Source organism: Enhydra lutris, unplaced genomic scaffold, assembly GCF_002288905.1.
Source record: "Enhydra lutris kenyoni isolate GAN:26980312 unplaced genomic scaffold, ASM228890v2 scaffoldscaffold7, whole genome shotgun sequence".
Lineage (NCBI taxonomy): Eukaryota > Metazoa > Chordata > Mammalia > Carnivora > Mustelidae > Enhydra > Enhydra lutris.
The window spans coordinates 36,384,980-36,408,408 of NW_019154091.1; positions in this window are offsets into that span (position 1 = coordinate 36,384,980).

The window sequence follows — 23,429 nt, forward strand, 5'->3', positions numbered from 1 at the left end:
AAGGGCAAATCCAAAGGGAAAAACGATAGCAAATATACAGATGAGGAGCTGTAGTGAGGTAGTAAAAAGCCTCAGGAACGTGAGAGGGAGGGCTCCTAGTGGAGCACACTTTGTGCTCCAGTGCAGAAGTGTGTTCACAAAAGCTCTGACCCTGTTGCTCTCTCAGTACAATTGAGACATTGCTCCCTTCCTCATTTCTATATAGGACTTTGGTTTTTGTCTGTCTTTTCTCTAACCCGGTGAAGGAAACCATCTCCCCTGAAATTTCTGCTTCAGCGCTAATGCTCAATTCTCAACCCATCCTGCCAGATTTATGATTTATTTCCCCTGGAACCTCTCTGTTTTTGAATAACACCTTAACCTCTGATATCCCCTCAGGCTTATTATTGGAACACTCTCTCCACTCCACTCCCCAGACTCACAAAATAAATGAAATCACTAACTTCCCAAACAATTAAAGCTCACCAGCTTTTACTCACTAGTATTCAAGATAAACGGCTCCATGAGGCAGATTGCTTAGAGATCCAAGCAACTAATTCTTTATTCCCATGGCTGATAAATCCAAAGGATTGAAACTTCTTTGAAATATTTGCATTTTTTCTGGGGCACCTCGGTGGCTCAATGAGTTAAAGCCTCTGCTTTCGGCTCAGGTCATGATCCCAGGGTCCTGGGATCCAACCCTGCATTGGGCTCTCTGCTCAGTGGGGAGACTGCTTCCCTCTATCTCTGCCTGCTTGTGATCTCTGTCTGTCAAATAAATAAAAATATTAAAAAAGAAAAAGTCATACCCTCCACTGACTGAGAGGCTCCCTCCCCTCCAGAATAAAATCTTAAAAAACAAAAAAATATTTGCATTTTTCCAAATGTAAAACTTTCATGCTGATTAAGTGACACGGTTTATCTTAACTTTAATCAAGGCAATTTACTGCTAACAAAAATGTATGTTTTACCCAATTGTCTTAATTCATCTTCAGGACTAACATGTTTTTATGATATCTCTTTCCCCAAATATAATTTTATCTGATTAAGGGGGTCTACAGGTTAATGGGCTCTTCTCCCAGAGACTTCAGGTATGAATCCAAACTTATCTATTGAATACTTGTGATGTATCAGCAATAGTGTTAGGCTCTAGAGGTCAAAAGATGGATAAGAATCAATTCTCTAAAGGAGTTTACCTTCTAGTAGAGAAGAGAATGAAGGAAGGTAGTAAGGGAGGATAGAAGAGAAGGAAGAAAGAAAAAAAAGGGAAGGAAGAAAGGAAGCGAGGGAAAGGGGGAAGGACATGGGAGAAGGGAAGAAGGAGAGAAAGGATGAAGGAGGAGAGGAACTACAGACAAGAGAGGGTATTTCCTGAGTACTCACCATGTAGCAGGCAGTATACTAGGGGCTGATGGTGATAGTATCTCATTGAATTCTCAGAAAATGTGTATTACTTCATCTCATCTTACAGATAAGAATATACAGTCTCAGAAAAAGTCATTAATTTTCATGGAGTTTCTCAGACAGTAAGTCTGGGAAGAAGTTCTTTTAACAATCATAAATTGAATGACATCAAATTGAATGACAAATTTAATGACATAAATTGAATGACATTGAATGTTCATATGTAGGAACATGAAAGGACATGGATTAATATACTATGTTCTAAGTTCTCAGTAGGTTTCTGCTAAGCAAAAGCATATGCAATGGAAAACATATTATGTCATCATTTGACATATTCAATACTACTTGAATTATTGGTATTTACTGCTACAGGAATAACTCTATTTACTTATTCATTCAGTACATATTTATTAAGTACCTTCTATCTGCCAGAATTGTGGTAGATGGTAGGAATGAAGAGGTGAATTTAAGTTTTGGGATTTTCATTCCATCAGGAAGGGCAAAGGCTCAATAACTAGTAACTCATTATAATCATGTTAAGCAGAAGAGGAACAACAACAGGGCACCATGGGAATACGTGTTGAGGAGTGCTTAGTATTAAACCAGATCCTGGTGATGAACAGATGAGCGGGCCCATTTCTTTTCCTAGAATAGTTCATTGTTCCCTCGGCAGAATGTGTAAACACAAAATGCAATGCCATGTGCTGCAAGAACTACCCTATATTGAAACCATGAGCAATGCTCAGTGGAATCACTTTAAAACAATAAATTGGAAAGTTGGAAAAGAATTTAATAAGAAGGCTTTGAGTTGGGAATATTGACATGATTACGAATTTTCCAGGTATAGTAAAATTGAAACTATTACGGATGTAACAGCTTTAATAAAGTTTTTTTTAAATTCAAGTATAATTACTATACAGTGTTATATCATTTTCAGGTATATGATGCAATGATTCAACAATTCTATCCATTACTCAGTACTCATCATGATAAGTGGACTCTTCATCTTTCACCTATTTCACCCATCCCTTCACCCACCTCCTCTCTGGCAAACACCAGTTTGTTCTCCATATTTAAGATTCTGGTTTTTTTGTTTGTGTCTTTTTTTCTTTGTTCATTTGTTTCTTAAATTCCACATGTGAGTAAATCATATGGTATTTGTTTTTCTCTGATTGACTTATTTCACTTAGCATTATACCCTCTAGATCCATTCATGTTGTGGCAAATGGCAAGATTTCATTTTCCTTTACGGCTGAGTAGTATTCCATTGTATATGTGTAGACCACAGCTTCTGTATCCATTCATCTATGGTTGGGTTTGGCTGCTTCCATATCCTGGCTATTATAAATAATGCTGTGAAAATCGTAGGGGTCCATACACCTTTTCAAGTTAGTTTTTTGTTTTCTTTGGGCAAATACCCAGTAGTGGAATTACTGGATCATATGGTATCTGTGTTTTGAATTTTTTGAGGAGCTTCCACACTCTTTTCCACAGTGGCTGCTCCAGCTTGCATTCCTGCCAACCCTGTATGAGAGTTCCTTTTTCCTCACAACTTCACCAACATTTGTTGTTTCTGGACATAACAGCTTTTTGAAGAAAACTATAAAACTACAATCAAATATTATGTATATTTTTAAAATGATAGGTCCTATTGGTGGAGAAAGCAATGTGGCATGCAATGACATTCAATAAGGAAATTGAAAAAGGTTGTGGTTGGCTTGTGAGAAGTCTTTTTCTTGTGCTAAGGAGACTGAATGTTATTTTGAAGGGTAGTGGATATAATGACTGTACTCCATGGAAAACAGAAAGGAGTAAAAATATGGCAAGAGAGCCATAAGTAAGTTTTCTCAAAGACTATTCTAAGTTATAAAGGTACGAGACTGGACAATGGCAGTATCTCCTCAAGAAACATTTTTTACACTCCAGCTGAGCGACATTGCAATTAGACAAGATAGAAAAGACAAAATGAATATATAGATGAAGTGATGATTTAAGTTTGGTATATACTAAACATGAGGGAACTACAGTGCAATAAAGATGGGATACCCAGTAGACAGTTTAAATAATAAATCTGGTGGCCTGAAAAAAGTTGGAGATGTGTACATAGATTTGGAAATCATTACATCACATATATGATGTTAAATCTCATGGACTGGTGAAGATCTAGCTTCTCTGCTACTTCAGCTGAGTGATATTTATCAGGCATGGGGCAATATTGGTTTATTTCCCTGGCACCATTGAGGTGGATCTGACGCAATCCCTTAAAATGTTTTGACATTATATGTTGCACAAATTCTTTGAGAAACAAGAAAATTTTTCTTGATTTTCTTAGCTACATAATTAATATTAGTCAATTTAAGTGTCAGAAATTTAAAATATTTCAGAGTTCCTGAGAAAATCTTGAACTTCTGGCTCCCCTTTATGCAATGTTTAAGTCAACACTACATATAAGAGTATTTCTCAAGACCAGTAAAATATAGACAGTTAATTATGTTTTAAAATAAAACTATTCAGTTCCTGATGTTGCAATCCATTGAAAAGGAAATCACCTTCTCCTCCTAAAACAACCTGTTTGACAAGTGAAATCGCCCTTCTTGTTCTGAGATGTTTATCTTCTGCATCACTGATTGGTTGTTAAGTCTGCCAAGAAATTTCTAATCACATAATACCCACCTGTGGATAAGTGATTAAAATATAAGTAATGGGGAAAAACAGATGGATGATGAATGGCCACATGAATACTTATGATATGACTAGGCTTACAAAGCCATAGTTTTCAACTCTGCAAACAAAAATCATCAGGGTCGACAAAGAGATTATTCAAGATCATTTAGGGCAGTTTTATCCTTCCATTTGCCTAAACACCCACTACCACTCCTAAATAATATTAATCTCCCAAACAGACAAATAAATTTACAGACGAATGTCAAATGGAGTCTTTACCAAATGCTACTCATATGGGGGTTCAGACACCTTCAGTTCTATAACCCTTTTCTTTACCAGAGAAAAAGGCTGAGGTGAGGGGTGGATGAGATGGAAGAAGAATGCATAAGAATGATAATATGATGTAGTATTCATAGTTATGTGATTCTTTGCTGGAACCACTGTCCACCTGAACATTTCAGTGACTGTCCTAGCTTGACCCATGGAACTCTTGTTCTTTCTCTTCTAGAGGGCATGATCTGTGAGTATCCCATTTTCATCCTCCAAAAGTGTCAAAAAACTGTGAAGAATCTGAAGTTTTATCCTATTTTCAAGCTAACAAAGTTAGCTATCTATTTCGTGAATGCCAGCAGAAGACACTAGACACTAGACACTAGACTCCAGCAGAAACAAACAACTTTATAATTCATGGTAAGCAGTTTAAATCACGGTTCACTTTGGTTTCCATGGTCCCTCCCAGTTCCACTGGGACAACATTGGGTGACCCAGAGAGATACTGCATAGGTAGTGGGTGTGAGTCACAGCTCAGCAGCCCCAGCCATAAGAAACTTTGATCTTCGGTCACCTGGGTGACTTGGTTGGTTAAGTGTCTGCCTTTGGCTCAGGTCATGATCCTGGGGTCCTGGGATTGAGCCCTGTGTCAGTCTCTCCCCTCAGTGGTTCTTCTTCTCTTCTTCCTCTCCCTCTCCCTGCCATTCTGCCTGCTTGTGCTCTCTCTCTGTCTCTCTGTCAAATAAATAAATAAATAAATAAATTCATTCTTAAAAAAGAGAAACTTTGATCTTTTACACTAGGCTTCCAACAAACCTACCTGATCTTTGGTTCAGACAAAGGTTATTCTTTTTAAATACTAAAAATAGCTTAAATAATGTTTTTTAAATAAAAGAGACATTACTTTTATTATATTGGACAGCAAATGAATCTTCCTTCTGCTTTGGAGGAAGACATGGTCTGTATTATCCAAGGTTGTCCACTGTATCCTTGAAAAGACAGTCTGGGAGAAAAAATTATTAGTGTCTCTATTCCCACAATATGCAGAGAAACCTGTGGACAGTTGTCTACCAGTAATATTTGTATATTGTATGCATTGTTTTGCTTCTTTCTTTTTAAATTTGCTAATCTGTTTTAGAAATTTTACATGGAGTGCGTCATCACTGGCTTTTACAAAAGCAGAGATATAATTATCCAGACCCTTAGATTAATTCAAATATTTTGCCCCTAGGAACAGTGCTACAATAACTTCTAATATAATCTTTTTATACATGGACAAGTGTTATTGGTTGGAAAACTTTGCCAGAAGTGGAATTGACTAGGTCAAAGTTAATGTAATTTCAATTAGAATAAAGACTGGTTAATTGTCTGCATATGTGCTGTAGCATTTAGCACTACCACTAGCGATGCCTGTTAGATAACTGCCTTATCAACAGAATGTACAGCCCAACTTTGAGACTCATCCCAATATGGTAGGTGAAAATAGTAATTTTGGTTTGTGTTTTATGATGAGTGAAATTGAACATCTTTTCATATGTTTAAATGCCATGTGTATTTGTTTATTTGCTAAGTTTTGGTTAAAACATTTTTTGTTTATTTTTCCACTGGGTTGTTCTGATTTTTTCCATTTCTGGTAGCTATCTATACCCAAAGAAAATGAGGTCTTCGTGTTGTGATGTTTTCATTTGTCTTTGACATTGCTTATGACTTTTTTTCTTTAAATGATGCAGGCACCTTTATTTTTATGTAGACAAATTTTAAAATCTTTTCTCTTTTGGCTTCTAGATGTTGAGTTATCTTTACTTTTTTATTTTTACTTTATTTTTTTATTATTATGTTCAATTAGGCAACATACAGTACATCATTAGTTTTTGATGTAGTGTTCAATGATTCATTTGTTGTGTATAATGCCCAGTGCTCATCACCACACATACCCTCCTTAATACCCACCACCCTGTCCCCCTTCATCCCTTACCCATACCCATCCCTCCACCCCGCCTCCCTTCTGCAACCCTCAGATTGTTTTCCAGAGTCCAGAGTCACTCATGGTTTGTCTCCCTCTCTGATTTCTTCCCATTCAGTTTTCCCTCCCTTCCCCTATGGTTCACTGTGCCGTTGTTCTTTATGAGTTATCTTTAGAAAGTTCTCTCACTCAAAGTAAGGAAGAAATTACCCTCCATTGTCTTTTAAGCTTTTTTATGGGTTTCTTTTACAGCTACAATTTGATCAATTTGGTAATTATGTTGATGTACAGTGTGAGGTTTAGTTCCAACTTTTCCACTTCCAGATGGCTATCTAGCTGTTCAAGTATCATTTATTACCTCGTTGCTTTTTTGGATGTTGTTTATATCAAATACTTAATTTCCATTCATATATTAGTTTACTTCTTATTTTTCTCTTCCTTTCCTTTAGTTTTACTACTCAGTCATGTAAAATAAACAAGCACCCACTTACATGATAAAAATTTTTTTATATATTCTAATATCTGGTCATGCTTGCCTTCTCTCTAATTTCCATGCCTACTTTGGTGCTTTTGCTTTTTAGAGTTTTCTTGACTCATCTTGACTGTTTCTTTCACCATAACCTTTTTAGAGTCAGCTTATTTCTGGGATAAAAGAAAAATCTGTTGTCGGTTTTATTGGAGTTGCATTAAATTAGGAAGAACTGATGCTTTTTAATGTTGAATTTTCCCATTTAATGCATTGCATGTCTGTTCAATCTGTCAAGTCTCTTTTGTTACCTTCTGGGATATTTTAATAAGTTACTCTGTTTATTCTATTAAGTTTATTCTGAGTTATTTTATTTTATTCTTTGTTACTACTAAAATGCTATCTTTAATTATGTATTATAAGAGGTCTTTTATTTTGCACATGAAGACCATTGATTTCTGAATATTCATTTTATATTTTGCTGACTTGTTTTATAGGAATATGTCAAATGATTCCTTTGAGTAATATTGTCTACAGATAATGACACTTTCAGATATATATATTTTCACTACCATTTAGGTAGAAGATTCTACAGATTGTAATCACACAGAAAAAAATTCAGATTTCAGTGATGTGCATGAATTTGTTCTTTTCTCTCTACGCATTAATTTGTCATATTTATTGAGTGCCTGCTATATGCCTGGCAATGGAGATCATCCTTTTAAATAGCAAAGGAAAGAAATAAGCTGGGTTTTGTTTTTGCCTTGGGGGGAAAATGCTTTATTGATTGTAATTAAGATTTGATGTTATTATCTGACTAGGAAAGGGGGTAGATATTGTAGTATAAAATTTCTAAAGAAACACTGCTGCTTACTTTGTGGTGTAATATATGTAATGGATTCAGTGTTAGTACCTTGCTACATTTCATAAAGGTTTCAGTGGGATGAGTAGACATTGGGTAGGGATTCATAATTGTCTAAACCTATAAATACAATATTTATTAAAGTTAAGTAAGTATAGTTTAAATTATGTTCTTAACACTGACAAATAAGATAGGTAAAATGTGACTAAGTCATACTGATATAGTATTGAAAATATTTGTGTATAATCTTACACATGTGAGTAAATTCATTAGGCAATATTGCTAGTATTAGGAGAAGTAGAATATATTATGTTTAAAGTGTAGGCTGTGGAGCCTGACAGGGTTCAAATCCAGGCTCTTTCACTTACAAATGAGTTGATATTGGGCATGTTGAAACCTCTTGGAAACTGATATCCTCATTTGCAAAAATAAGGAAAATAACAGTACCAATCTTACAGAGTTCTTCTGAGGATTAAATGTGTTATTAAAAATAAAGCAAACAATCTTTGTCACATAGTAAAAACTCAATAAATGTTAGGACATATAAGGGAAGGTAAGACACGTGGTATAAGCAAAGTAAAACTCAAGTCTGCTTTTGTAGAAGGTGGTGAATGAGCAATACACAATCTCTATGATTCCTTCTATGTTTATACATCCTACCTCTGAGGTTAGACTAACTGATATTCTAAGAAATAAATAGAATTGATTGTTTGGGAGAGCAAGTGGTCATTTGCTTGGTGCCAAAGCAGTAATTTGCATTGTTCCAGGAAGGAGGAAGGAGAATCAGTTGCTTGCTGTGACTTGGACTCTGCCTAATTGGTCTGCAATTGTGTAAATTAGTACAACAATATTTGATTAATCTAGTCCAATGCAAACATGGGCAGTTTTCTTTCTTACCAAACCCATTCTGGGACCAAAGGGAAAAAAAAATCCAAGGGTAACTCAGCTTTTAGAAAGTCAGGCATTTTCCTTTGTAAACTAAAGATTGTATAAATAAGAAAGCACTTATTTGGGATTAGAAAATATTCTAGAGTCACAAATGACTAAATCTTTGTTGAAAGCCTCTTAAAGATATGAATGATGTATGTTTCTTTCGTCTATTGACATGTGATATCTTTAAAGTATTACAAAGAAGAGAGAAGCTACCAATCTATTATCCTACATCAAACAAAAGAAATGGAGCATTTTTAAATTGTAAAATCCTTATTTTTCTAGATAGCCTTGACCAAGAATAAATGTGCCCTTCTTTTTAATCAGGGCCTAGTTTTGAAGAAATAACACAACTGCGCAAGTTAACACTTTGTAGAGCAAAACTGGTGATGGTTCAGCTAGTTAAGTCACTCAGTATTACATGTGAATTCTACTTTTTCATAGTTTTATCCTATTGCATCAATAAAATTGAGAACATCATATATGATTCATTCCACATCTCTCACAAACTTTCAAATATTTGAATCCATTTTTCCTCAACTCTCTCTTTTCTTTTTTTAATGTCAGAAGGTTAAATGTCCCTCCTTCATTTAAGATAAATTCTTCCTCCACCTGTATTTTAGATCCTTTCTATTCATGTCTGTGAAATATTACTACCTATATAATTGGGCCATGGCTAAAGCAAGCTAATATTTTGAACCAACTAGTTTTTGCCTCATTGTATCTGTAGGAGTACAGTTTTGCTAATGCCTTTGCAATATGCAATCGAACAAAAAATTTTACCAAAAATAGATGAAAATTCTCCCTCTTTCAATATTTAAGTCGAATCATATTCACTTTCCTCTATATTACAATATGTAGGACTATGGACTTTAGTCTATTTATGAAAATGACCAAGAATAACCCTCGGGCACCTGGGCACCTGCCTCCAGCTCGGGTCATGATCCTGGCCGAGGTCCAGGGATGGAGTCCAGTATTGGGATCCCTGCTCCATGGGTAGCTTGCTTCTCCCTCTTCCACACCCCCACTTGTGTTCTCTCTCCCGTTGTGTCTCTCTTTGTCAAATAAGTAAATAAAATGTTAAAAAAAAAAGAATAACCCTGAGGCTTGAGGTGCCTAGCCAAAGGAGCTGACCTTGCATTAGAGCCAGTATAACTAACAGAGGTCAAGACTCTAAACAAACTACTGGGTAGTTTACACCAAAGATTCAGATGTAGTGAAAAGAAGGGCCACCTGTACCCCAATGTTCATAGCAGCAATGGCCACAGTCGCCAAATTGTAGAAAGAACCAAGATGCCCTTCAATAGATGAATGGATAAAGAAGATATGATCCATATATACTATGGAGTAATAAGCCTCCATCAGAAAGGATGAGAACCCTCTTACACTATTGGCGGGAATGCCAGTTGGTGCAGCCACTTTGGAAAACAGCATGGAGTTTCCTCAGAAAGTTAAAAATAGAGCTACCCTATGACCCTGCAATTGCACTACTGGGTATTTACCCCAAAGATACAGATGTAGTGAAAAGAGGGGCCGTATGTATCCCCAATCTTCATAGCAGCAATGTCCACAATAGCCAAACTGTGGAAGGAGCCAACATGTCCTTCAACAGATGAATGGATAAAGAAGATGTGGTTCATATACACAATGGGATATTACTCAGCCATCAGAAAGGATGAATACCTAACTTCTGCACCAACTTGGATGGGACTGGAGGAGATTATGCTGAGTGAAATAAGTCAAGCAGAGAGAGTCAATCATCATATGGTTTCACTTACTTGTGGAGCATAAGGAATAACATGGAGGACATGGGGAGATGGAAAGGAGAAGTGAGTTGGGGTAAATAGGAGGGGAAGACAAACCATGAGAGACTGTGGACTCTGAGAAACAAACTGAGGGTTTTGGAGGGTAGGGGAATGGGGGGTTGAGTGAGCCTGGTGATGGGTATTATGGAGGGCACGTATTATTTGGAACACTGGGTGTGGTGCATAAACAGTGAGTGCTGGAATACTGAATAGAAAAAAATAAAATAAAATGGAAAAAAAAACTGTAAACAAAGGTTGTCTGTTTCTTGGAAGATGTGGAGCCCTGGCAGTCTTTGCTTTATATGATTTCATTAACATAACTTTAGAATAAGGCAAATTTTCTAGTTAGAATTTGCTTTCATTTTTCAAACCCTAATTTACAATAACAAAGCCTGAGCTCAAAAGTCTTCAACAAAAGTGAATGTATTTTCTTTTTTGTTCTTTTTTCTTTATTTTTTGCAAATGTATTATTTATTTTTAAAGATTTTATTTATTTGACAGAGAGAGAGATCACAAGTAGGCAGAAAGGCAGGCAGAGAAAGAGGGGGAAGCAGGCTTCCTGCTGAGCAGAGAGCCCAATGTGAGGCTCAGTTCCAGGACCCTGAGATCATGACCTTAGCTGAAGGTAGAGGCTTAACCCACTGAGCCACCCAGGCAGCCCTGCAAATGTATTTTAAAAAAAATATTTGCCCCACTTAAGATCTGGTGGCCTTCTTTCAGTTCCTCAAATAGAAAGGTCTTTTACCCATACTATGCTCTATAATGAAGAAACTTTTATTTTTCATTTCTTAGAATACCTTTATCCTAGATCATAGGTGTAAGATAATATATTAGGAAATGAAATCTTCAAACTATCATAATCCTTTTTTTAACCCATGGAACCACTTAATGATTCCTCCTTCATATTGTATTGCATTTGAAATCGATAATTCAGTGTTTGCTCTCTTCTACTTAAATGTGACCTTAATGAGGGCAGAGACTAAAAAACTGTCTTCTCTACATCTAGTACACTACATTATAATAAATTCTTTTCACTTACATAGAATATCTTTTTCTTTAAATATGAAAATCCGTAAGTCTGTATGAGCCAAACGAATGCAAGTTAAAAAAATTACTTGTTCTGCATGCACTAAATTATAGAGGCTACCCGTATATAGAGAATTATCAATGTGGTTGAATATAGTAATTAATCTAAATGACTAAACATTTTTGGTTCAATGCTTACAGAGAAACATGAATTTGTATACAAGATAATATGATTTATCTGCTCATTAAGGACATTTTTACACTTTATTAGGATGGCAATTTCAATATAATATGAATATTATCCTGTATTATCAATGTAACATTGTTGATTTTTTGAAACAGGTTTTATTTATTTATCTGACAGAGAGAGAGAGACCACAAGCAGGGGGAGGGACAGAGGGAGATGGAGAAACAGGCTCTCCACTGAGCAAGGAGCCCGATGTGGGGCTCTATCCTAGGACCCCAGGATTATGACCTGAGCAGAAGGCAGATGCTTAATTGACTGAGCCACCCGGGTGCCCAAATGTAACATTGTTATGTTGTAATATAATACAGAGAATGTGATATTTAATGTACTGTGTTAATTATATCTTAAGTTAAATTTACTTTAATTTTTAGTTAAATTTATCTTCCATTTGTATAGTTATACATACATATATATATTTGTATGTGTAAATGCATACATAGAAATGTGTTAATAAATCTTCTTTACTGCAAACTTTCACATAAATGGTACACATGAGCAAAATTATAATTTTTTTTCTTTTTCCATAAAATGACTATTTTTCTGTGTCCGGATAACTAATGCTCTTTTTGTTTGCCAATCTATTCTGTTAAACTTGATCTTGATGTATTTTAACAAAATTCTTTTTTTTTTTTAAGATTTTATTTATTTGACAGAGAGAGATCACAAGTAGTCACAGAAAGAGAGAGAGTAGAGAGAGAGAGAGAAAGGAGGAAGCAGGCTCCCTGCTGAGCAGAGAGCCCGATGCGGGACTCCATCCCAGAACTCTGAGATCATGACCCGAGCCAAAGGCAGAGGCTTAACCCACTGAGCCACCCAGGCGCCCAATTCTTCTTCTTCTTTTTTTTTTTTAATATTAAATGTTCATGTTCATCTTAGGTTCTCGTTGAAATGTATCTTTAAAACAGAGTATTCTATTTATCTCTTATTCCTTTGGCAATAGTCAATTTTGCCTTTCTCAAATTTAGGTCCCAAAATAGGAATAATAGAACTGTTGAGATATCTTTTTTTGTATAAACAATTTTTGGGTCCCAGAAAGGTCCCCAGGTACCACATTTATTCCTTTACTTTATTCAAAGAAGTAGGGTAGTAATAATAAAAATAATCAAGTTTGTTTGTCAGCCTCAAAATTTGACATTTCACACTACTGTAAGAATACTTTTTTAAAAAAAGATTTTATTTATATATTTGACAGAGAGAGATCACAAGCAGGCAGAGAGGCAGGCAGAGAGTGAGAGCATCCCAGGACCCTGAGATCATGACACCAGCCGAAGGCAGAGGTTAACCCACTGAGCCATTCAGGCACCCTGTAAGAATACTTTTTTACTGAACTTAAAAGAACTGATAAATTTAGAAGAAAGTACATTTTCCTAGATTTATTACATATAAGCTAAGTAATATATTGTGAGCATAGTACAATGATTATAAATAAGGATTACAAAAAAAAAAGCTTAAAAAAAGGACACCCATGTTGAGGCATAAAGACTGGTATGATAATTGTCTACAAAAATTTGTTGTTTCTAGGATCCTAGTTTTAAGTACTCTTGTTAACTGAAGGCACTTGGAGTTATACTAAAGTCCTCATATTTGTCTCTGATAACATAGCAAAAACCACTGTAATGTGCTGAACCCAGGAGTGCTCCTTCCTCTACTTAACAAAACTCCTCAGTGGTATAATCTCTGCTAGAAAATGTTCTATGCTTTATACGTACACAGGCCTTTTGTAATTTCCTTGGATAATCCTGATTTAATTTTATTTTATAATGGTTAACACTTAAAAGAAAAACTTGAAATTATCAAGAAGGCTATCCAATTACAGATTTAAATTCAATCTTGGAACATGAACCACTTCCTGAATTTGAATTAATCCACATGACGGAGTTAATTATCCTCATCTGGGCCTTCCAGGTTAAAAAAAGATAAAGATCAACACTTATCATGTTCTAGTATGCCTGGTCATTATTTGCTTATTTTAAGAACTACCTCTCACTGAGAATGTTATTAAATACCTTTGTAAGTCTTCTTTACTTTTTACTTAAAAATTATTGTTCTTCTCCTCAATCTTCAGTGAAATGAAGGAGAACAAATGGAATTAAAAAACCCAAAAAGTAGCAAAGGTCTCAGAGACTCTAGAACTTCCATGTCCTAAGGAATTTCCATAAACCTTGATGATACATGGGATACAGACTCTCCCTTATAGATTAATAACAGGCTGCCCCATATGGTAGGGTACTTCCCTATTATGAACAGACACAACTAGATACAACCAATCTTATTAAATAGGTACAAACACTTTTTCTAAAATAGTCACTCAACACATCCCTTCCTAATGTGGACATGGAAATTTAGTCCTCTCAAAGAAATACCATAAAAAAATATCCATCCCTGTCTTTTGAAGGAAAAGATCTAAACTGGTAACATAACAACTAATTTTGCAGTAAAACTCCAAAGTGTTGCTCCTTAGATCCATGTTTCCCACTTAAGAAGACAGCATCTTCTCTTGACCACTGGGTATCATTTGTTCTGATCACTGGTATCCACTTTCCTGGAAGAATTTAAAGTGTAGGTTCTTAAGTGTCCTCTAAAAAGAGGCAGCTACAGGGAATAGAAAACTTCCATATAAGATGACAGAATAAAATTAATTTTTTGCTTCCCCACCATCATATTTCTTTCTGTTTTCTCTTCTCTAATCTTGCCTACTATTGTATTTTAACATCCCCTATTGACTGACTGAATGATTTCCCAAAAAATCTCCCCTGAGGGAGTCTTTCTCCGTCTTTTTACTGTTGACAAACTGTGGTCTTCTGTCATTCAGGAAAAACAAAATTTTCTTATGCATTTTCTGACCATAGCTACCACTTTGAATGAAGTGTCAGGTGCGTCTATCAACCTCCATCTGTTCCTGCTATCGAGCATCCAACAGCTGTTTCTTTAAAATATGCATTCTCAACAGGGGTGACATGGTCTCTACGAGAGCAAAAATAAGTTCTCATGGGTTGAAAATGTCTTAGTTTTATATGTATAAGCATGGTTATACATATAGTGCATAAACAGGTATACAGCATATCTAAATTTTTGGTATTAAAATTTCTTGGGTATGACGATTAGAAACAAAATGCCCAAAAGTGCTCCTTAGGGGAACAAAACTGAAGAAAGATTGAGAAACATTGGAAAAATATTTCAAAAGTTAGATTTTCTTTTGCAGGTCTTGTCTGGTACTTAAATTACCCTTACATTATTAATTATAACCTTTAATCTTGTAAAAATTGGGCCTTGACTCCCTCACACCCCTCCAATAGAATACTTCTGTTGAGGTCATTGCATTCTTTTTTTTAATTTTTTTTTTAAGATTTTATTTATTTATTTGACAGAGAGAGAGAGATCACAAGTAGGCTGAGAGGCAGGCAGAGAGAGAGGGGGCGAAGCAGGCTCCCTGCTGAACAGAGAACCCAATGCGGGACTTGATCCCAAGACCCTGAGATCATGACCTGAGCCGAAGGCAGAGGCTTAACCCTCTGAGCCACGCAGGCACCCTGAGGTCATTGTATTCTTAGCAGCTAAATCCAGCCCATTGGAAGTATACTAATTTCAGAACTATCATTTGTAAAATAGTATCTCTTCTGTTTTCTCAGCGACACTTCAGAAATGATTTAACTCTACTCAGAAAATGTGACTGCCTTAAGGGACAAATGATTGATTCATTCCTGTTGGAATGAATGATACTTATATTACCAGTGGGGACTGTGCTCATCTAGGGGCTACAACTTCCTACATGGACATGGACATGACTTCTACTCTTAAAACTCAACAAGGATGCCTGGTTGGGTTGGCCTTCTGCTCAGGTCATGATCCCAGGATTCTGGGATCAAGTGCTGCACTGAGCTCCTTGCTCAGCAGGGAGCCTCCTTCTACCTCTGCTTGCCACTCCCCCTGCTTGTGTGCTCTCTCTCTGTCAAATAAATAAATAAAATTTAAAACAACAACGACAACAACAAGCCTCAAGAAACCATTTTAAATTCACAACCAAATCTAGCATGCCTATGATTACCTCTTAAGGAACTCCCAAGGGGGTGGGTGTTTGTGCCATAGCAAATCTTCCTTCTGTACCATATAAATACATTCAAGTAAACAGCCCATGACTAAGCTAATGGAAAAAGCCACCAAGGTCTCTGAAACTGACCTAGAAAGGATATTGAGACACGTTTAAATGGTCTGATATGGTTATCTAAGTTTCCTGCTTTGTTATCTATTTCAACGACTAATAGAGTTTTGCTGTTGGCAGATGTCTGTGTTGGCTTTGACTGCATTTTATCCAGTTTTGTAGATGCCACCACACATCCATTATCATATCACACGATTCCACAACTTGTCACTGCATGAAGGAGTAACTCTTCATCCAACTGCAAACAACATTTTCTAGAAAATCTCCTGATTTACAGAATTTCAGTAATGCTGAAGACCTGAAGACCTGGGCATCACTGATTAATGTCTTAATGGCTTGAATTCTTCTGCCTTTAACCAAAAGCGGGGGACTAAATAGAAAAAAAACCAACGTGCCAACTCTTAGCGGGTGTTCCTGCTGAACATAATAATTTTACACACTGCAAACACAACCCAAGATCACTCTGGGATCACATCAGTGTGGGACAAGAGCAAGGCCACTCCTAGTACTAGTACGACTCATAGTACAAACTCAAATCAGAACCTTGTGAAAACTCTAAAACTAATCAAATATCTCCCTATTTCAGAGACATGCATGACTCCAGCTTCTTTCTCAAGCTCAGGTCTTGCTATGATCTTCCTGCTTCCTACATGAAAACTACTGAGAAACCTTCAGCAATTACACAGGGTATATAAGTGAAAGGAATCTCCAAACAGCATGCCTAGACAAAGTTTGGATAAAGACAAAAGATCTGTATCCATAAGAAAAAAAAAAGGCAAATATCACTAAGGTCTTAGATATCCCTATACACCAACCAGGTCCTCTTCCTTCCACACAGGCATTCTTGGTCTCTGGAACATGAACTGCCATGATGTGGGTATGATATTTTGGTCTCAGGGAAATCAAGGGACAAGTCTATTGAGAGGTTTTTTATCGCCCACTGGTCACATAGCCAAACCAGCCTCTGAAACCAGGTTAACCTTGTACAGAACATCAATCTGTATATTTTCAGTGAAAATTAGAGTTGAGCTGATAGAGGGCACATGCATGTGCTTCTTGGCATGTTGAACCTCACATAATAAATTATTAACTAGCACACTTATTCAAGCATCTCTGGAAATGATGATAGGGCTACCACAAAACAGCTGTAGGTTAGCCCTATCCCTCTACTATACTCAATAATCAAATTGCCCTGTGGACCAAAATGCTAGTTTCTGAAAGTATCCAATCCAGAGCAAGGCCATGTTTTGACCCTTTTCCCTAAATCACCCAGCATAAGGCCAAACCCTAAAACAAGTCCTCCCTAATACTCTCCTACTCAAATATTCCATTATGGAAGATAGAGTTGACTTACAGTTGAACTGGACAAGAACAGCTATAACCTCTGAGGACTGTTGGTTGTCTGTCTTTGACTTTCAGCAGAGATAAGCACAGTGAGATTTATGATGCACTATTGAAACTTCAAAACTCCCATGGTGACCCCTAGGGCTAGTTTGTTGATGGTTTTCAACTGGCCACAACCCATTAGGCAGCCTGACAATAATGTGGCCAATGGGGAATAAAAACCCAGATGGGAACTTCTGTCCTGAGCTTTCCCAGAACTACAGTTCCTTGCATAGATACTGATCGTTCCATTTGGAAACAGAATGCAAACTATGTGTGAACAAGAACCCTGGGCTGACTGTGCCCAGAAGTCTCCAGGATCCCAAATGTTTGCCTACATCTCTTTCTCTGGCTGGACTGTGTCTGTGCCTTTTAGGTAAAGGGCTTACGTGAGTATGCTCTGTGGAGTCTTGGAATTGCTCAAATATCCCAACTGTCAAAAACTTTACACCTGTGAATTCCTATGGTGTGGGTACCCCTTGCTATAGCACACTCATATTTGTCCTTGTCTTCAGCTGGCAGACATCGATGTGGGAAATCAAGGTAGACGTCTTGCCACCAAAGTGGACAGACATAGCTTGTATCAATGGAAAACAAAGATCTATACTACAGTCTACTTAAAAAAAAAAAAGATTTATTTATGTATTTGAGAGAGAGAGAGTAAGAGAGAGCAAACACATGAGCACGGGGTAGAGGAGTAGAGGGAGAGGGACAGAAAGTCTCAAGCAGACTCCATGTTGAGCGTGGAGCCTGCCTACCGTGGGGCTCGATTTCGTGACCCTAAGATTGAGACCTAAGCCAAAACCAAGAATCAGAGCTTAATCTACTGCACCACCCAGGTACCCCTCCCTTTTACTTTTTGAACAGAACGTTTAGAGAGAAAACAGATGGAACCATAGTATACGGCTACGTTTAGAAGAGTATAGTAATGTATCATTTTATATATAAAAGAAGGCCCAGAAAAATGTTTGGGGTCAGGGTTAAGGAGAACTGAACTGCTCTGCATTAAAAAATTAAAAGACTTAACATTCTTTCTTCTTTTCTTTCTTGTTCCTGAAAGATAATAAGTTGGACAGCTGGAAATGGTGAAGTAACCTAGCTAGCTAGAGGCTAGCAATGAACTATAAATGTAGCCATAAAACTGTTCTCTTCCAGAACCCTCGAAATATAAAGAAGAATAAAAAACAAAAACAGAAAACTTGCATGGGTACTGGAAACTGGAGAGAGTGTCTTCCATGTGTGTATGAGACAGTGCAGGAAGGTTAAAAAAAAAAAAAGAAAAGGAATGATGCAAAAAGGAAAGTCTTGATCTGCTGGTCTCTATTTAGAAGAACAGTAAGCCCAGGGGAAATGTTTATAAGACTCTTCCATAATCCCACTAATATACTCCTTTGTTTTAGGATAAAGTGTAGATCAGCAAAACAAACAAGAGCGATCAGGTCTGTTTTTGGATTTAGCTGACACAAACTGAAAATCAGCATATAATTAAAGCTATCTCTTAAGAGAGAATGATGCCTAGTAATAGCCTTTAAAATTGTCCTTTTATTGTAAGAAAAGGCTAGAAGTGGGACTGGAGACTGGGGACCAGCGATAAACCCACAGATTTTCTTCCAAGAACAAAACCAGGCTGGTCGCCACTTCTGTGCTCTAATTACTAGGAGACTACAAGAGGCCGCCTACAGAGGTTTTGTGTCTGTTTGTATTGAGATTTTGACCTGAGAATATTACCCTGAACAACATTATAAGTTATTCATGGATTTGTTAGGGGTGAGAGAGAGGTCGGCTTTGTGTGAAAGGTGGGGATCCAGGCCCAGAATAAAGACCACCAGAAGGAAAGCAGCAAGCACAAAGCAATTGATTAAAGAGAAAATACACTCTCGAGTGGTCTATAACCGAGGCTGCTTCCAGTCTTTTGGGAAACTCCTTGCACAGGTTGTCAGGGGGCGTTTTTGACCTTCCAAGTGTCCTGAACAGTTGGGACAGCCTTTGTCCAGCAGATGGGCGGTACCTGATATGCAAATGAATTATAATGAGTCTAGGGGTTACCCTGGAGAGAGGTGGAGGAGGAGGGCACACATTCTGCACCTGTGGTTTTTGATCTGTCAGGCCCAGGGTCTTGGAAGCCACAAGGTCTGGATGTTGAGCTTCTGGGCTTATAAGGTGTAGTTCATTCATCACCATCCTTGCTTCCTACTCCTGTCTCTATCATTCTGCTGCAGGGACTTGAGACTCTGCCTCGGGGCCATCCTTCCACAGCTCCTGTCTAGCTTCTACCTAAGCGAATTAAGAAAGTAGATAATTCCATGTGTTGACATTGGAACAAGATATTTCCAGCATAATACTGACTCAAAACACTTATAATTAATGCAATTTTTGGAATACAACATAATCTAAATGTATTTATGAAAAGCTCTTTGGAATTTGTGTATGAAAATATTAAAGTGGCTACTTCTGGGTATCAAAAAAAAAAAAAAGGAAGTTGAGCTGATAATATCTTAACTACAAAAGAAAAATCACCATTTGACACCCTTCCTCTTTCGTTATACCTTTGGTTCCCTTACCTCGCAGGGAACCGCCCCTATGTGGTTTTCCTTCTTCTCATTCATGTCTCGCCCACAGTCTTTGTTGATTCTTCTGCTTCCGTTGTTCAGTGTTGGGGTGGCACCCGGGTGAAGTCCTAGGCCCTTCTCTTTCCTGTAAACATTCCCTTTCTCAATGGCCTCATTTAGTTCCTTAGCTTTATAGGCTAACAACCTCCGTATTTCTGGTTGCAGCCCAGAGCCCTAACTGGAAATGTGAGTATTGAGTTACATGCTAGGGATCTAATGAGCATCTGTGTCCCACCTGTACAAAACAGATCCCTGAATCTACCCCAAACCTGTTTCTGCTCAAAGTCTTCCCCCATTTCATTTGATAACAAATTTCAATGCTAAGGCCATAAAATCTGGAGTTATTCCCAACTGTCCTCTACTTCTCACATCCCACACCAATCTTTCAGGAAACCCTATTAATTTCTCCTTTAAAATATATCCAGAATCTAAGCACCTCTCGCCACACCCACTGCTGTCACCCCGCTCGGAGCCACCATCCTTGCCTTCCCACGTTATCACAGCTGCTTCCGTACCTGTTCCCTTGCTTGTCTTTGCCCTGCAGAGTCTCTTAATACAGAAACCACACGGAACATTTAAAAATGTAAACCAGCTCAAGCCCTTGCTGTGCTCTAAACCTCACAATGGCTTCCCATTTCCCACAGAGGGAAAGCCAAACTCCTTACAATGACCTAGAGGGCTTGTGCCATCCTACCTTGTTATCTTGCTGACACCAGCTCCTGCCACTGCACCGTCATTGACTTAGCTCCAGCCATCTTGCTGTTCCTGGAACGTGCTGGCCCTACTTTTGATTTTCATTGGCTCTTCCTTTTTACCGGGATCTGCTTTCACTGTGGTAGTCTCTTGCCTGTCTCATCTACTCTCTTCCAGGTTATGCTCAATATATCTGACATTGACCGTCTTTTTTAGTAGAGCAGTCTATACCACCAGTATCCCTCACATCCATCACCTTTTGTTTCCTTTTTTTCCTTCCTTATTATTTAACACCTTTTACATGTGTACTTATTTTTTTTGTTATTCTAAACATTAAAGAGTGGAAGCTTAATGAGGTCTGGGATCTTTCTCTGCTATGTTCACTGACATATCCCAAGAGACAAAAATTGGCAGGCGTGTAGGTCAGCCACTATTTCTTCAATGAATAATTGATTCTGAATTTTAATGTACCACAGTACAGATTATGAATATCTACAGAAATGTTTTAAGATATATGTGGAATATGTAGAATGAAAATTACAGTGGGAAACTTTGTCATCCCAGATGCCACATTCTATAGATTCACTTGACTAAAGATGCATAAAGATACAACACACTGTAATACAAATAATAGGGCAGATTCATGAGCTATTTAAATTATGCACCTCAGAGAATACACCATTTCTTTTTGAAAAAATACAAAGCATAAAGTTAAATATATTGTCATTATTTTAGAAACCACTAAAACATTTAAAACAAAAAACTCAATGCTCGGAAAAAAAGTAGATCACTCTTCTAAATAATTCTTGAACAAAAGAGAATTTCAACAATAATTTATAATAAATGATATTGACAGCATTGCATAATCCTAAGTATAGGATTGGGGCCAATTTCCTACCCAGAAAGAATGTCATTGTCTTGAGCGCTCTTGTTATCAGTAGATAAATTAAATATCCAAGAGTTTAACTCACTTATGCAAGATCATACAATTTCTGTGGCTGGATTAGGACTTGAACCCATTTATTTTCTCATTGCTTAATCTATATTACACTTCTGTTCAGAAAAGACTTTTAGAAAAAAGTGATAAAAAAAGTGAGCTCCTATCTCATCTCTGAAGCAAACAAAACAAAAAAATAAATGATGTGGGGATGATATTAAAAGTCATATAGCACTCACATGTAACACTGAGAAACAGTATTTTACAGATTGAGACATTTTGTTGAAAACATATGTATGGTAGTAGAGTAAACAGAATAGGTATCCCTTTAAACCAGGATTTTATTATTTATTTATTTATTTATTTTTAAGGAAGGAAGGGGTTCTAAAGACATTTTGGGAAAATCTGGATACAAAATATATCTTAGAATATACATTAAATAATTTTTAATTTGCATATATCAATTTCTATTGTGTGCAACTTTCAAATCATTCAGAAAAGAGATAAATAAAGTGATAAAAAGCAAAAGAGAGGTAAAGTTCACATGGAAAAGTTGTAATAAGTATTAGATCTAGGTAAGGAAAATACTGATGTTTATTGAACTTTTTTTGTAAATGTGAAACTTTCCCTCTGGAAACTGCACTTTTATTTACTTATTTTTTAAAGATTTTATTTATTTATGAGAGATAGCAAGAGAGAGAGTGCACTAGGAGGGGTAGGAGCGAGGGAGAGAGACAAGTAGACTCCGCGTTCAGCCCAGAGCCCAACTGGAGGCTCCGTTCCAGGACCCTGACGTCATGATCTGAGCAGAGACCAAAAGTCAGAGGCTTAACCTATTGAGTCACACAGGTGCCCCCCAAACTGCACTTTTACAGTTGCAGCTGCACACGATGGTCACAAGGTGGCGATAGACTCACTTTTGAATTTTCATAGGGACGCTTCTGCAGTGAAAGGAGCTTCCAGAAAAGCATACTTCCTAACACAACATCTTCAACTAGAGAAATGTGTAAAAATCTTGGAGGTAAGAATCACAGAGAAAATTCACACTTAAAATTGAGAAGTTAACATTCACATAGGCATGCTGGAAAGTGGAAGAAACACAGAAATAGAAAGAAGCAAGGACTGATTGGGATAAATCTAGTATTTAGTCTTGGCTCAATTAATGCTTAATCTGTGACTTATCCAAGTCAACTATAAGTAGCTTTCACATGTAAAATGGAAAAAAAATTAGACTCATGGATCTTTCACTTTCTTTCCAGCTGTTAAAAAAAAGTCCTTTCTCTTTTTGGTTCAACTTGAATATGGTAAGTATCTTATAATGAACTTCTTGCATCTTAGTCCTCAGAGACATTGACCCTGAAAGCCAATGCCTGATAAACCCCACTGACATTCTGTTGCTCTGACAAGTTTCCTGTGGAGAAGGAAACATAGTCCCTTGTAAGATATATACAAGTATGATTGGAGATGCCATAAAGTATTCCTGGGCACCATATCTGTTTGTAGCACATGGATAGGTATTTCTGAAAGTGTATATACATATACTAGATTTCTGTAATTGTTACTATAGAGACAGTTCACCCGAGCCCATTACTCCTCTTCTGCTCCTATGCATATGTATGCAACGTGGAGAGAGTAAAGCAACAAGGCTAAGAGGGATGAAGAGGCAGTGGGAAATAGGACATATGATAAAGATCCAGAAAGATTTAAATGATAAATTTCTTTGATGGGAGAAGGAAATAGAGTTGGCTCTGAATCAATTATCCTATGCATTTCGTCTTTCTTAGACTGCATTGCACCAATTCATTTTGTTCATGACCCTCGCTAACGTTCTGACATGCCGTACCCAGGAGGCTGGTGTCTTTTTACTGTTTTCTGGTAGCTTCCAAAGCAACCAGATCATCCCTCTTCTATCATATCCACTGTTATCAGACTGTTTGCAACTCTATCCCACCTCGAAACTAAAGTCCGTTCCATAGGAAAAACATGTTTTCGAGCTGACTGACAAATTTTATTGATTGAAAGTCCCTTTTAT